The sequence below is a fragment of the Nycticebus coucang genome, chromosome 12 (genome assembly GCF_027406575.1).
Source record: "Nycticebus coucang isolate mNycCou1 chromosome 12, mNycCou1.pri, whole genome shotgun sequence".
Taxonomy (NCBI): Eukaryota; Metazoa; Chordata; class Mammalia; order Primates; family Lorisidae; genus Nycticebus; species Nycticebus coucang.
In genome coordinates this window covers 1,079,555-1,094,122 of record NC_069791.1, presented here as the reverse complement: position 1 = coordinate 1,094,122, position 14,568 = coordinate 1,079,555, and the positions used below count along the sequence as shown (strand labels likewise).

General features: G+C 44.9%; 1 long non-coding RNA gene across 1 annotated transcript; it reads right to left on the bottom strand.

Annotated features, from left to right (window-relative positions):
* Positions 1-3,258: 3,258 nt before the first annotated feature.
* LOC128562776 (uncharacterized) lies at positions 3,259-8,087 on the bottom strand. The gene is made up of 2 exons (XR_008373498.1): positions 6,994-8,087; positions 3,259-5,509 (listed from the first exon to the last, which is right to left on the bottom strand). It is a non-coding gene; the product is annotated as an uncharacterized LOC128562776 (long non-coding RNA).
* Between the last annotated feature and the right edge of the window lie 6,481 nt (positions 8,088-14,568).

The following is a 14,568-nucleotide window of genomic DNA, read 5'->3' as shown; positions in this document are numbered from 1 at the left end:
AGTTAGGCCAGCGGAATGCCACGGGTGCAAGGCTGCCACCTAAGCTTATTTTATTGTAAAATGAGTTTTTTCATAAGAGATTTTTGTTTGTTTGTTTGAGACAGTCTCACTTTGTTGCCTTCGGGAGGGTGCCCTGGTGTCACAGCTCACAGCAACCTCCAACTCTTGGGCTTAAGTGATTCTCTTGCCTCAGACTCCCAAGTAGCTGGGACTATAGGTGCCGGCCACAACGCCCAGCTATTTTTTGTTGTTGTTATCATTATTGTTTAGCAAGCCTGGGCTGGGTTTAAACCCACCAGCCTTGGTGCATGTGCCCGGCGTCCTAACCACTGAGCTACCAGCGCTGAGCCTTTTTTCTGCATTTTTGGTACTGAGTCTTACTCTGTCGCCCTAGGTAGAATGCAGTGGCATTATCATAGCTCACAGCAACCTCCATCTCCTGGGCTCAAACAATCCTCCTGCCTCAACCTCCTGAGTAGCTGGGACTGCAGGTGCCTACCACGTCAGGCTAGTTTTTCTATTTGTAGTAGGCAGGGGTCTGGCTCTTGCTCAGGCTGTTCTCGAATTCCTGAGCTCAAGGGATCCTCCCACCTTGGCCTCCCAGAGTGCTGGGATTACCCACGTGAGCCAGCACACTGGCCTCTCATCAGAGCTGTTTCAACTGTAAATCCACCAATGAAGGTCCCTACCAGAGGCATTGTGGCTGGGAAAGGCCAGTCCATCCCAGAGTAAGAATGGAGTCTGATGAGGACGGATCATGTTCCAGAGGGTCCAGGTTGTCCACACATCATCAAATGGCCAGCTGGCTGGTTTCCCTAAAGAATGTGACTTCGAAGTTGGCAGCATGTCATTAACATAATATGTACAAGGTCTGTTCATCCTGCCATGTTAAGTGGTAAAAGGCAGCTACTAAACACGATGTAACCTAGGACCCTACTTTTTGCAAAAAGAAAGTGTATGGATACTCAGTGATAGAAAAAAGGACTAGAATAAAACAAAAATATCTAAAAGAAAGTGAGGGGTGGTGCCTGTGGCTCAGTGGGTAGGGCACCGGACCCTTATACCGAGAGTGGTGGGTTTGAACCCGGCCCCAGCCAAACTGTAGTGGGTGCCTGTAGTCCTAGCTACTTGGGAGGCTGAGGCAAGAGAATCACTTAAGGCCAAGAGTTGGAGGTTGCTGTGAGCTGTGACATCACAGCACTCTACCAAGGGCGACAAAGTGAAACTTTGTCTCAAAATAAATAAAAGAAAGTGGATATCAGGATTATAGTGATATCACCTTCTTTTTGCTTATCTATACAGGTTGAATATCCTTTATCTGAAAATCTGAAATCTGAAATGTTCTAATGAGAATTTCCTTTCAGGGTGGCGCCTATGGTTCAAGGAGTAGGGCACCAGCCCCATATACCAGGGGTGGTGGGTTCAAGCCCAGCCCTGGCCAAAACTGCAAAAAAAAAAAAAAAAAAGGGCAGGAGCAGTGTAGGTGGTGGGAAGTGGTGAAATTCTGGTATATTTTGAAAGTAGAGCCAATGGGATTTGGCATTGGTTTGTGGCGTGGAGGAGGCAGAGAGGAGTTGCTGGCTCACTGTTGCATCTCAGTCTCAGGAAAGGAAGTCATTTGTCTCCTTTGATCCCCTGATCTGGTCAGTCTGGTTTTACGCAGACAGGGGGAAAGCCCTTTCCAATGCTTTCTGATTGTGAATGGCTATTAATTCAAAATAGTCCTATTTTTGGGTAAAATTTCCTTAGCTGCTTCATATTCAAAAGTAACTTGAAATAATTTCTCTGCCTTAGAGGTTATGCTATTCATTTGATAGATTTAATTGTTTTTGTGTTCAATTTTAGGTTTTGCTTTTTTAAAGTTTATTTTTCAGGGTGGCTCCTATGGCACAGTGGGTAGGGCATCGGTCCCATGTACTGAGAGTGGCGGGTTCAAACCAGGCCCCAGCCAAAATGCAACAAAAAAATAGCCGGGCATTGTGGCAGGCACCTATAGTCCCAGCTACTTGGGAGGCTGAGGCAAGAGAATCGCCTAGGCCCAGGAGGTGGAGGTTGCTGTGAGGTGTGTGACGCCACGGCACTCTACCAAGGGCGATAAAGTAAGACTCTGTCTCTACAAAGAAAAAAAAAGTTTATTTTTCAATGTGTAAAACATTGACATGGTTCAGAGGTCAAACTGATACAAGGTTTTGAAGGAGCAAAGGAAATTTCACTCCAAAATATGATTCCTTGATATAAAGAATATTTGAAGTTAAAAGGCTATTTTTGATCAGAAAGTACTGGCCTCTCCTCTATAAAACCTGAGTAACCTGATTTAGAATCAGAAAAGGCTGCTGGCCTCTTTATCACATGCTAGTAGACCTGGCTCCAAATCATTTGAAGCACAATACCTGTCTCTCAGGTATATTTACAAATCAATCTGTTTCCCTCCATCTACCTAACCCCACCCCCTCCAGCAACCACAACCACTTGCTACACAATACTTTCCAGTTTCTCTCCCTCCTCCCTTCTAAAAGGCATCTTTAAAAACCACTGACCGTCACTGAGACTTTGGAAAATTATTCTTTTATTTTTTGAGACAGAGTCTCACTATGTCACCCTCACTAGAGTGCCATTGCATCATAGCTCACAGCAACTTCAAACTCCTGGGCTTAAGCGATTCTCTTGCCTCAGCCTCCCAAGTAGCTGGGACTACAGGAGCCCACCACAACACCTGGCTGGGAAATCATTCTTACCGTTCCCCCCTGCACACGGTTTTTGTAAATATACCTTTCTCTTACTAATCTAACATAATAGTGAGTTGATTATTTATCCAACCAAATAAAGGGGAAAGGGCAGGTTTCCCCAGGACCCCTACAGTTTTCCCTATTCAGGGATGGATGAGGACCACTGTTTTCTAGGCCCAAGAAAACAGACTTTTTCTTTCCATACTGTCCTCTGAAAACAGGTAAGGGAGGAGAAAAGCAGTTTTTCCAGGATTTCAGGTGAGCTGGGCCACTTCTGGAGTAGACTTCCTGTCGGGGTTTTTTTGTTTGTTTGTTTGTTTTTGCCCTGTGTTGGAGGACTACATTGATTTGTTAATTCACTCATTCATCTGCTAATCAACATTGAAGTCTGTGAAGTGGTAGCCACTGTAATTCTCAAGATTTGCCTGTTTACAAAACAGTAAACCCCCTGTAGACAAAAAGACCCACTTGGGGACTTCCCCCAGGGTTTCCCCTGCCCTCCAGGCTATGGTGCCTTCACTTCCTTCTATTACTTTCTTTTTTGTTGTTGTTGTTGTTGAGACAGGGTCCCACCCTATGCCCCTGAGCAGAGTGCAGTGGGCGTGGTAGCTCACCACAACCTCAGACTCCGGCTGCGGGCACCCCACTGCCTCAGCCTCCGGAAGCCCCTGGGATTACAGGCGCTCCGCGGCGCCCGGATGGGTTTTTCCATTTTTTTCATGAGTCAGGGTCTCACTGTTGCTCAGGCGAGTCTCGAACTCCTGAGCTCAAACGATTCTCCCTCCTCAGCCTCCCGCAGTGCTGGGATTACAGGCGTGAGCCACTGCGCCCGGCCTTTCTATTACTTTCTAATGAATCCTATCTCATCACTGATCTCTGTGGTGGGTGAATTCGTTCTTCAAATCTCCTGGACCAAGGACCTACTGCAGAAAGAAATTCCATCAAAAAACTATCCCATGGATAACAAGTTAAACTCAGAGATCTTGTCCCTATCTCTGTCTTCTCTACCCCTCTATAGGTTAATTTTTGATTTTTAACTTTACTGTGCTTTTAAAATTATTTACTTATTTATTTTTGAGAGAGAGTCTGACTTTGTTGCCCTTGGTTGAATGCAGTGGCATCATAGCTCGCAGCAACCTCAAACTTCTGGGCTCAAGTGATTCTCTTGCCTCATCCTTCCAAGTAGCTGGGACTACAGGTGCCCACCACAACGCCTGGTTATTTTTTGAGACAGGGTCTCACTCTTGTTTGGCTAATCTCAAATTCCTGAGGTCAGGCAATCCACCCACCTTGGCCTCCCAGAGTTCTGGGATTACAGGCATGAGCCACTGCACCCTTCCTTCCTGTGCTTTTTTTAAAGACACACCCATACATATATACATGAATATAAAAAACTATTGTTGTGCCCAGATCTCGAAATCCCCCACAAAGACCACCAGGGAGCCGAGTCCCATGCAAAAGCAAAAGGACCTTTTATTGCAAGTTCGAACTTGGGCTCCCAGGGATTCTGTTGCGACAGATCCGAGCCAGGAGCCCTGAGCTCTGGAGCAGGGGTTTCTTATGGTCCAGCTCAGCAGGTGGGCGTGCACAGCTTGAAACAAAGGGGATGCTTCTGGATTGGTCAGGTGGGGGGTCCCTGATTGGTGGGCGGTTGTCTCATGATTTCAGGGAATTTCCTGGGCTTGTCTGGAAAGTAAACTTACTGAGTGAAATGGCGGAGGGGAGTGGAACTTAACTCCTAAGATGGTGCTGGTCTGGTTCTTTCATTCCCCCCTTTTCTTGTAAATCCAAGGGCCCCATCATGGATCTGGTACTGTGTGTGTGTCATCTCTAGCTTTCTGTCTGAAAGGGGCCGATATTGGCCTCTTAAGACCAGCAGTTGTACGGCTCTTACCTGGTCCTGTATAAAAGCGATGAGCCTATTGATAATGCAAGGGCCCACGGTCAGGAGTAGGAGTAATAACACCAGGGGACCAGCCAGGGCTGATATCAGAGTCGTTAGCCAAGAGAGACTTACACCAGCTCTGATTATTTTCTCTTTCTAATTTACGCTTGCGCAAGATCTCCCGCATGAGGGCCATTGATTCTTTCATTATTCCTGAGTGATCAGTGTAAAAACAGCATTTTCTACTTAGAGCAGCGCACAACCCCACCCCACCCTTTTTTTTTTTCAAAGTCTAAAGTTTAATTAAGGCAAGTTCCTCGAGGAGTTTCCTCAGGCTTCAGCCATGCCTTAACCAGCCAGCTCCCAGTATGTGGCTGGAGCAGGGCATGTTGGACGTCTTAAAAGTTACCTTTACTTTTTAAGGGGCAGTGAAGCTTTATTCAGCCAGCTGTGAGGACTCCAGGCGAGGATTCTTCTCATCCTCATTGCCATGTGTGTGGTCAGGATGATGGTGTAAGGTCCTTTCTACCTTGGTTTGAGGGGGACAAGGTTCTGATTCCAGACCTAAACTTGGTCCCTTGATCTGGAAGTTCTCGAAGGACGTTGCTCCATACGACTGGGTTCCTGGGGGTACTGTTGGTCCTTGGCATGCATTGAACTGGCTGCAGGTGACACACTGTAGACTGACAGTTTGGCCAGGGCTGCCAGGTGGGAGATGTAGAAGTACTGGCCCAGCAACTTCATCAAACACTCCTGTCACCACGGTGGCTCTTAGAATCTGGGGGACTGCTGCTCGTGTGTCTGACATCTTTATCCATCTTCTCTCTGCTTCCTGGCTCCATTCCGCTGCCAACTATTCTTTTTCTTCCCGGGAGTAGATAGGGGTGAGCTCCGGAATCTATGGGATGAGGGGAGCCACTCGCGACACCTGGTACGTTTGGGATGCAGCCCTTTTGCCTCAGTACCAACCCTAGTGTTCTCTTTAGTGATGGTGGAAGCATCTCCTTGATGTCCACAACAGTGCATCACTGCTATTTTCCAGAGTTTCTATACTGCCTTTAGTAACTGAAGTATCTCCTACTTAATGTCCTTTTTTCCAGAATTTAATAGTCCCTACTCCTTGTACAATGCCCTGCTTACTTGGAGAGTCAGAAAAGCATTCAAATTTTTCCTTTGACTTAGTTTTTTTTTTTTTTTTTTTTGTAGAGACAGAGTTTCACTTTATGGCCCTTGGTAGAGTGCCGTGGCATCATACAGCTCACAGCAACTTCCAACTCCTGGGCTTAAGCCATTCTCCTGCCTCAGCCTCCTGAGTAGCTGGGACTACAGGCGCCCGCCACAACGCCCGGCTATTTTTTTGGTTGCAGTTCAGCCGGGGCTGGGTTTGAACCCGCCACCCTCGGTATATGGGGCCGGGCTTGAACCCGCCACCCTCGGTATATGGGGCCGGCGCCCTACTGACTGAGCCACAGGCACCGCCCCCCTTTGACTTAGTTTTAAGGCTTCAGTCAAGGCAATTAACTCAGCCTTCTGAGCCAATGTTCCTTGGGGTAGGGGCTCAGCCTCTACATTCTCTGTTAAGGTGACCACTGCATACCCAGCCGGCCGCTCACCTTGCGCCATCACAAAACTGCTTCAGTCTACATACAAGTCCCAGTGTGCATCTGTGCAGGGCTGGTCACGCAAGTCAGGTCTGCTAGAGTACACATTATTTATAACTTCTATACTGTTATGCTTAGTCTTTCTTTCACTGACTGGAAGGAGCGTGACTTGGTTCAGAGTGTTGCATTAGAAAAAGCCAAAAATGTCTCTTAGTGTCCATTAAATTGACCACTCTGAGACCCTGCCCTGGAGTCAGCTTATCAGCTTCTTGCACAAGGAGAGCAGTAGTGGCTAGAGCCCGTAAGCAGGGTGGCTATCTTTTTATCACTTCATTCAACTTCTTAGAGAGGGAAGTTACAGGCCTTGGCCAGGATCCAACCAGCTGGGTTAACACACTCACAGCCATTTTATTTCTCTCTGAGACACACAGAGTAAAGGGCTTGTCCAACTCTGGCAGGTGCAGTCATCAGCTTTATCTTTAGCTGGGAGAAGGCATGTTCCTGTCCTCCTTCCCACTCCAAGGGCTCTCACTCCTCTCTTCTAGTTGCCTCATATAAGGGCTTAGCTAAGACGGCAAAGTTGGGGATCTAAAGAGGACAGAAGCCGACCGGGCCTAAGAATTCCTGAGCCTGCTTTCGGCTCTTGGAGGTGGGGAAGCGATTAATGACTTGCCTTCGTTCCATGCCAAAATCCTTTCCCCTTGCTGAATAGTAAATCCTAGATGACGTACTTGCTGCTGGCAGACCTGGGCCTTCCGCTTAGACACTTATAGCCACATACCTCTAGACGTCATAAAAGACAGTCCATGCCTTGGGCGCAGCCGTCTGGGTAGGGTGTCCTGAAAGGAGGTCATCGACATATTGGAACAGTACACATTTTAATTCCTCAGCCAGGAATTTCTGGAGGTCATGAGTCAGCGCTTCTTCAAAAATTGTGGGTGTTTTGAACCCCTGTGGCAACCTGGTCCATGTGCACCGTTTCCATGTCTGGTCTCTTCCACTGGAAAGCAAACAGCCTCTGGCTTCTCAGAGCCAGCCTCATACTAAAAAAGGCCTCTTTTAAGTTCAGACAAGTGGGCCACTTGGCTTCTGCTGGCAGGAGATTCAGCAGAGTAGAATGCAGTGTTTACAGTTACACCGTTTACTAGGAAATTTTGGATAACATTTAATGCTGCACAAGTTTTCCAGTGTAGCTAATAGGAGACCTTTGTTGAGCCTTAAGGCTTCAGAGTAAATATAACTATTATATATAATTCTATACTCTTTGGCCAGTTTCTTAGTCCCATTTAATAGATCAGTTTAGTAAAACAGTTACATTTCATTTTATGAGTACAGAGAAGGCTGGGATCTAAATACAGGTGGACTTTTTCTTGACTTTTTCTTCTTTTTAAACTATTTTTCTCTCTCCAATTTCTCTCTTTACTAAAGGCAAATTATAGTAGAACTTATTTGCCAAAATAAACTGTACCTTCAGTATACGGGGTCTGATTATTTGCATAAAGTGCAGTAAGAATAATTAATTATTAGCCATCTAGGCTCTTCTTTCCTTTAAAATTGGCTTTGCTGGAACCTTTTATAAGGAATCTCAGGCTGGACTTTTTGAAAGCCTTTCAGAGCCCAGGTTCCATCTGTGCCATTAGATACCTGTATGCATTGGGTAAATCCCTCTTCTCTTGAGGTCCTCAAGCACATTTTGATTGCCAGACCCGTCAGCAAGTGACCTTTGTTACTTACCAAAGATCAGGAAATGTTACTGATGGGTATCTGGCCAGTTTTCCAAAGGGCTTTTTTTATTGACTTTATAAAGTCAACCTTCATTCCTTAACGCAGTCTGGACACCTCTGGAAATGCTGTTCCAGCCAAAGCCTTGGTGAAATAACCAGTGCCTTCATCATGTCCTACAGAACAAAACAGATTCTTACTGGACTTATGCAAATAACTGTATTGTCAGAAATTACGAATACTTACAAATGGCTTTCAAATTCTGGAGAAATCAAGGAGAGAGAAAAAATATGTTTCAAACTCTGCTCATAAGTACATACATTGTTTGAAAAGCTACAAATAGCTCAAAAGACAGAAAATTATTTTCTTGACTTCTGGAAAATAGAACACAGAAAGAATCAGCAATATTTTGAACAAAAAGCCATTACAAACTAGCCCAGATCCGCATAACTGATTTCTGTTCTATTGAAGTTAGGTTAGCAATACTCATAGACATGTTAACTGTCCAATGAAAGTTCTAAAAATCTGCTTTTAGTTCGAAGGTATTCAATTTCTAAAGACATCAGTAATTTGAATTCGAGAGAATTCGTCAGCCTCTCCTAATATTTCTTTTTCTTTTTAGGATAAATTTTGGACTCAGCCAGTTACATAAAAAATCCTTTTTTTTTAGATCAATTAAAATTATTACCAACAATATATGTTAGGACAGACCAATGTCTTATTTTTTTTTTTTTTTGTGCTTTTTGGCCAGGGCTGGGTTTGAACCCACCACCTCTGGCATATGGGACCGGCGCCCTACTCCTTGAGCCACAGGTGCCACCCCAGACCAATGTCTTATAATATTGGAACATATATATAACTATAACCCACAAAAAATTAATCACCATTTTATATTTGACAATGTTTCCTATATATTTTTAACAAATCAAATAAGTTTAACTTGATTTCCCATGACTTTCAGTGGTCTTAATATTTTAAGAAGACCAAATTTAAAGTTGTGTGTGTGTGTGTGTGTGTGTGTGTGTGTGTTTTTGTTGTTGGCCTGGGCTAAGTTTGAACCCGCCAGTCTCAGTGCATGTGGCCAGTGTTGCAACCACTGTTCTGTGGTCACCAAGCCCCAGATTTAGAGTTTTTATTTTGGAAGGTTTGTCAAATATCAAAGGCCTAAAACATTTGTTTAAAGAAAATTACAAGCCAAAAGATTTTAAAGGAAATACATAGTCAACTGGATCACATGTAAATTCTTTCACAAATTCTCTTTTATGAGCTTCATTTAACCTGCACAGACCATCTACAAACATTCTAAACTTTCTTTAACTTTTGCCCTGCCTTCCACTTTCTTACACAACCATTCTGCTTCAGGATAGGATAAGATTTATCACTCAAGATTCTTTCTTTACACAATACCATTCTCCTTTCTGTCTAATTTCTCTTACTCTCAAAAACTCACTTTCCACAAAACAGGATCCCAGTTTACCATGAAGTCGCCCATTCACTCAGCCACACTGATAACTAGAAGGTTTAAAAGGCAAGAATCTTATCCTTTGACAAAGATTCAGTTTCCCCAACAATTTAAACAACTAAATTATTACATTTTACAAATGAGAGACATTTATGAGATGTAACATTGATACAGGGTTTTCCTACTCAGGGCTGGACAGGGAACCCCTATTTTTCAGGCTCAGGTGAGCTTAGACATCAGACTCCCATCTCCAGGCACAAACACATCACAAGCCACACTTTCTGAGGAATAAAGCAGTTCTAAATTTTTTGGATGACTCCACCTTGGGTAGGGAGCACACACTCTAATTTTCTCCCAGATAAAACCTGCAAAGACTTAATAACTTTTTCTAAGGTGCAAGGCTGCCTTCATTCATGTGCTAGAATATTTATTCAGTTTGTAAAAATATTTTTCTATTTATACAAATCACTAGTGGCAAAGGGCCAATAATAAAGGTTCTGAGCCTCACCCGGCCCCAGGATTCAGCCAGCGCTGCTGCTGGGGGTGCTGTAACATTCGGGAGGTGGGCCTGCCTCACGAAGGACGGGGGACCCCAAGCCCCCTTCCTTGCCGGGCCTTCTCAGCCGTCCTGGAGCCGGTGGAAATGTGGTAGGTGGTGGCTGATCGCTGGCAGGGGGGTGGTCCCCTGCCATGGCTTTCATGCAAGTCCCTGACTCACACACATATTAGACTCTTTGGTCCATGTTTCAAGATGGGTCTGGTGGGTAGCCCATGTCACCACCGACCCCATGCACTCACTTGGCTTTTATCTCGTGTGGCCCCTGGAGAGAAAAAAACAGTCCCCTCCCGGCCCCCACCCCGTCTGAAGGTGTGACCCGCCCGGGGCACACTGGGGACATTCCGCCCTGCCCCCGCCCCCGCCCTCACTGCGTCCCTGCCCTGTCGCCGGGACAGAGGGCAAAGTAGATCTTGGTCTGCACTATCCTGCAAAATGGGGTAAAGTGGCGCAGAAGGTTTGTGGGGTTTCATGTTAGGGGAATTAGGAGATTCTCATGCACTGTGAGAACCGAACTGCTCAGGAAGTGCTTTCAGCCAGGGAAGGGGAGATGAAAAGTTACCTCTGGAGGCCAGCCAACAGTGAAGGTTGGCCACTCGGTCCTGCAAAAAGTAATCAGTTTAGCACTTTTTTTTTTTTTTTCACCACAAGTCCCAAATTTTGAGCTCTGAGTTCAGCCACACTAAGATACCAATGTAACACAAGCCACACAACACACTGAGGACATGCAAAGTCCACAGTCCGCAGAAACAATAGGACGACGGTCTCTGACTGTCAGGTGCTGCGGGAGTGACCTGCTTTGTCCAACCAGAAAAACTACAAGAGGGACTGTGTGCACCCCACGCCCTTAGGGTTTCACCTCTCAGTTGGGGTGGGGGCAAGGTCCCTTCTAGAAGGGGCCGGGATGTCTTCTTGGCACCCCCAGCAGGCAGCCTCCAGTGCATCCGCTTTGACTTTACCCCGACCACCTTTACAGATTCCAGATTTCCAAAAACAACCACGGCAGATAAGACAGACAGACACTTACCATGTAGTGGCCCTTCAGGTCGGGGTCCTCAAGGGGTGTTGGGGGATTTCCTGGCCAACGCACCAAATGTTGTGCCCAGATCTTGAAATCCCCCACAAAGACCACCAGGGAGCCGAGTTCTATGCAAAAGCAAAAGGGCCTTTTATTGCAAATTCAAACTTGGGCTCCCGGGGATTCCGCTGCAACGGATCCGAGCCAGGAGCCCCGAGCTCTGGAGCAGGGGTTTCTTGTGGTCCCGTGCAGCGGATGGGCGTGCACAGCTTGGAACAAAGGGGGTGCTTCTGGATTGGTTAGGTGGGGGGGGTCCCTGATTGGTAGGCGGTTGTCTCATGATTTGGGGGCATTGCCTGGCCTTGTACTGAGTGAAATGGCAGGGAAAGTGAAACTTAACTCTTAAGATGGCGCTGGTCTGGTTCTTTCACTATATATTGTTTTGCTTTTTCTTACCTTACATTAATAGTGTCTTGGAAACTACTCCCTCTCAGTTTGTGGAGCTCTTTCTCAGTCCTTTTTTTTTTTTGAACACCTGAAGAATAATCCAGTGCATAAATGACCAGTTTATTCCATTGGCCTCTTGCTGATGCAATTTCTGCTATTTCTAATCATTTCATGTTACAAAACACACACAGCAAATAACCTATGTCTCTGATGTTTTGTGTTTGTGAAAGTGTAGCTTCAGTGTAGATTTAGGAGTCTCGTTTTTAGAGCTATTCGAGTGATTCTGATGCATGGCCAGGTTACAGTACTGTTACTTACTGTGCATAGTAAAAATGGTGTTGGGAATCCAGAATTGCTAATTTTTTTAAATGAGAAAACAATAGGGAAAGAAACAAAGTTCTTACCATCCAAAATCTCCTCTTAAACTACTTAGTACAATGCAGCTGAGTTATATGAATAGAAGCTTAGCATCTAGAGCAGTGGTTCTTAACCTTCCTAATGCCGCGACCCTTTAATACATTTCCTCATGTTGTGGTGATATGGTTGGGGGTCACCACATGAGGAACTGTATTAAAGGGTCGTGGCATTGGGAAGGTTGAGAACCACTGATCTAGACTCTGTACCCAAGTCATCACCACTGCTGATAAGACTTTCCTATGTATATGCCATAAGTGACTCAGACTCAGGCAGCAGATGAGTTTCAGTGTGGGTATGTTGATTCTGAAGTAGACAAGGGACATCTAGTCGTGATACTAAGTATTTCCTGGGCAGTTGTTTCTGTGATCTGGAGATCAGATTAAGAGTTATCAGCATGCAGGTACAGACTAGGTGAAAGGTGACCCTTAGGATGGAATCCAGGGACATTAATACTTAAGTGGCCAGCAAAGAAGCCCAAGGAAACCCTAAATGGTCAGAGATAAAGAAGAAAAACCTGAAAAGACAAGACATAAAAGCCTAGATAGCAAAATGTTACTCTTATGCCCAGGAGTCTCCCCAAAGACCACACCACCAGACAAGTCAAATTAAAGAGGAGTCCTTTTATTGAAGAGCAGGCTGGCGACTGCCTCCGTGTCCCAACATGGGATTTCTGAGTGCAGTGCCAAGTTTTCTGAGGCTCTGACTTTTATAAGGCAAAATTTTTCCAGGGGGCAAGCAAACATAGTCACAGAAATCACAAGAGCACTTAGTAATTCTTTTTACAAAACAAATACAATCTACTATGTCCTAAGGTAGTGTAGGGAGGGGGACTCCTCTCGCAGGTGAGGGTCGTAAACAACATGATCATAAAAAGCAATAATCACCAAGGATAAAATCACGTGTGCAGTCAGTAACCTACATCACTAACAATCCTAGTTAAATGTATTCACAATTATACAATGGGAGGGCAAATAAGAGGAACCAGTTTTGAAGGTAACAGAATATAACAGAAAAGGAGTAAACAGCAAAGGGGAGTCAAACTTGCTCTTTTAGCATTTCTTCATATACAGATGGCACGAAGACCACCTTCACATAACCACGAGGGTTGTCACAAAAATAGTGACTTTCTACACAATGCTAATAATTCTAACAGTTCTAACCAGGTAGACTTAAAATACCATGCAATGGGTGGGGAGGCAAGTGTAACCCTCTTTTTTTTTTTTTTAAAGCAATAAAATGTAGCAAAACAACAGAATGGAATTAGGCCTGTTTTGCCTTCCACTGATTCTCAGGAAAAGGAATTATATCAAAATGGAGTTAGGCTTGCTTCTCTTTCACCACAACAGTTGCAAGAAGAAAATCGTTATCAGTATCAAATACAGCTGAGTGGTCAGGCAAAACAAAGGCTGTTTCAGCAACAAAGAGAATAGTATAGTGTGACATTTGAGCGCAGATTCAATGTTGAGGAAGGAATTCAACCTCACTGTAGACAATCCCTGGGAAAAATTGGTGTTGTTAATGTGGGTGGAAATGTGGGAGAACAAGGTGGAGGGAGTTGAGGCAGGAGGGGGCACCCTTTTGAAGCACTTACAAAAATTGGATTTCTATGAAATGCTTTTGCTGAGAATTATTATTTAGAAGAGGGCGGTGCCTGTGGCTCAAGGAGCAGGGCACCAGCCCCATATGCCAGAGGTGGTGGGTTCAAACCCAGTCTCAGCCAAAAACTGCAAAAACAACAACAAAAGATTTAGAAGATGTGGATTATGAGAAATACAGGAAAGATAGAAGATGTGGGTACCGAAGGCAGTATGTACGCAAGGAGACCACAATGTGTACCGGGAGCCCCAGAAGTCTGCTGAACACCACAGCACAGGTCTTGGAATAAAGGACGAGAAATGTCTTGCTGAGGCCTGACCTGCCCCCAGAGCCTGCACAAAAGTCTCCAGGGGCAAATGAGGTCGGGAGGAGTGCTGGGAGCAGCATGTGCTTCATGCTCTCAATAAAAGAGAAACAATCTCTTGGGGTTGAGATAAGAACAACTGTCTTTCTCCCCTGCTCCCCATAAGGGTGTGGCTTCAGTCTGTCTGCCCCACAGCGACCTGTCTGTGGTCAAATCTGCTGTTGGCTCTGCATCCTGCTTCTAAGTCTTGTTACCAGTTTCTTACTTTCTAAATAGCCGAGGGTGGAGTAATTACAAAAATTAGTTAAAAAGTAGCTTAGCTGAAATTGTAAGTACCCCAAGAATGATGGTGCAGACTGTTTTTTCTTCTTTTTGTGACTATTCATTCCCTAATTTGCAGATAATGTAGGTAATAAATACCCAGATAACCAGGGTGCTGGGTGGCGATGGTCCTCTAGGCCCACTCTTTCTCACCCTATCTTGTCTCTCTTCTTACATCCTCTGGTCACCACCAAGCACTGGGGATACCCGAAGGCTGTGTGCGGGCTGCCGCCTACAGTTAGCTGCAACAATGTTTTTGTTTTGAAAGCAACAAAAGTGGACATTTGTCAATTTGTATACCAAGGGAAAAAAGTCAACTTTAGTATTTTCCACCATAAATTTTTCTTAAATACTGGTATTTAGTGCTGTCTGTTCATGTGTATTAGAATCTAGCATAAGATACTTTTGGAATTAGTAAACAGTGTATGCTTAGTTACTTTTGGTTTGTTATTTTTATTATTACTAGAGACAGGGTCTGTCACCCAGGCTGGAGTGCAGTGATGATGAAAGGTT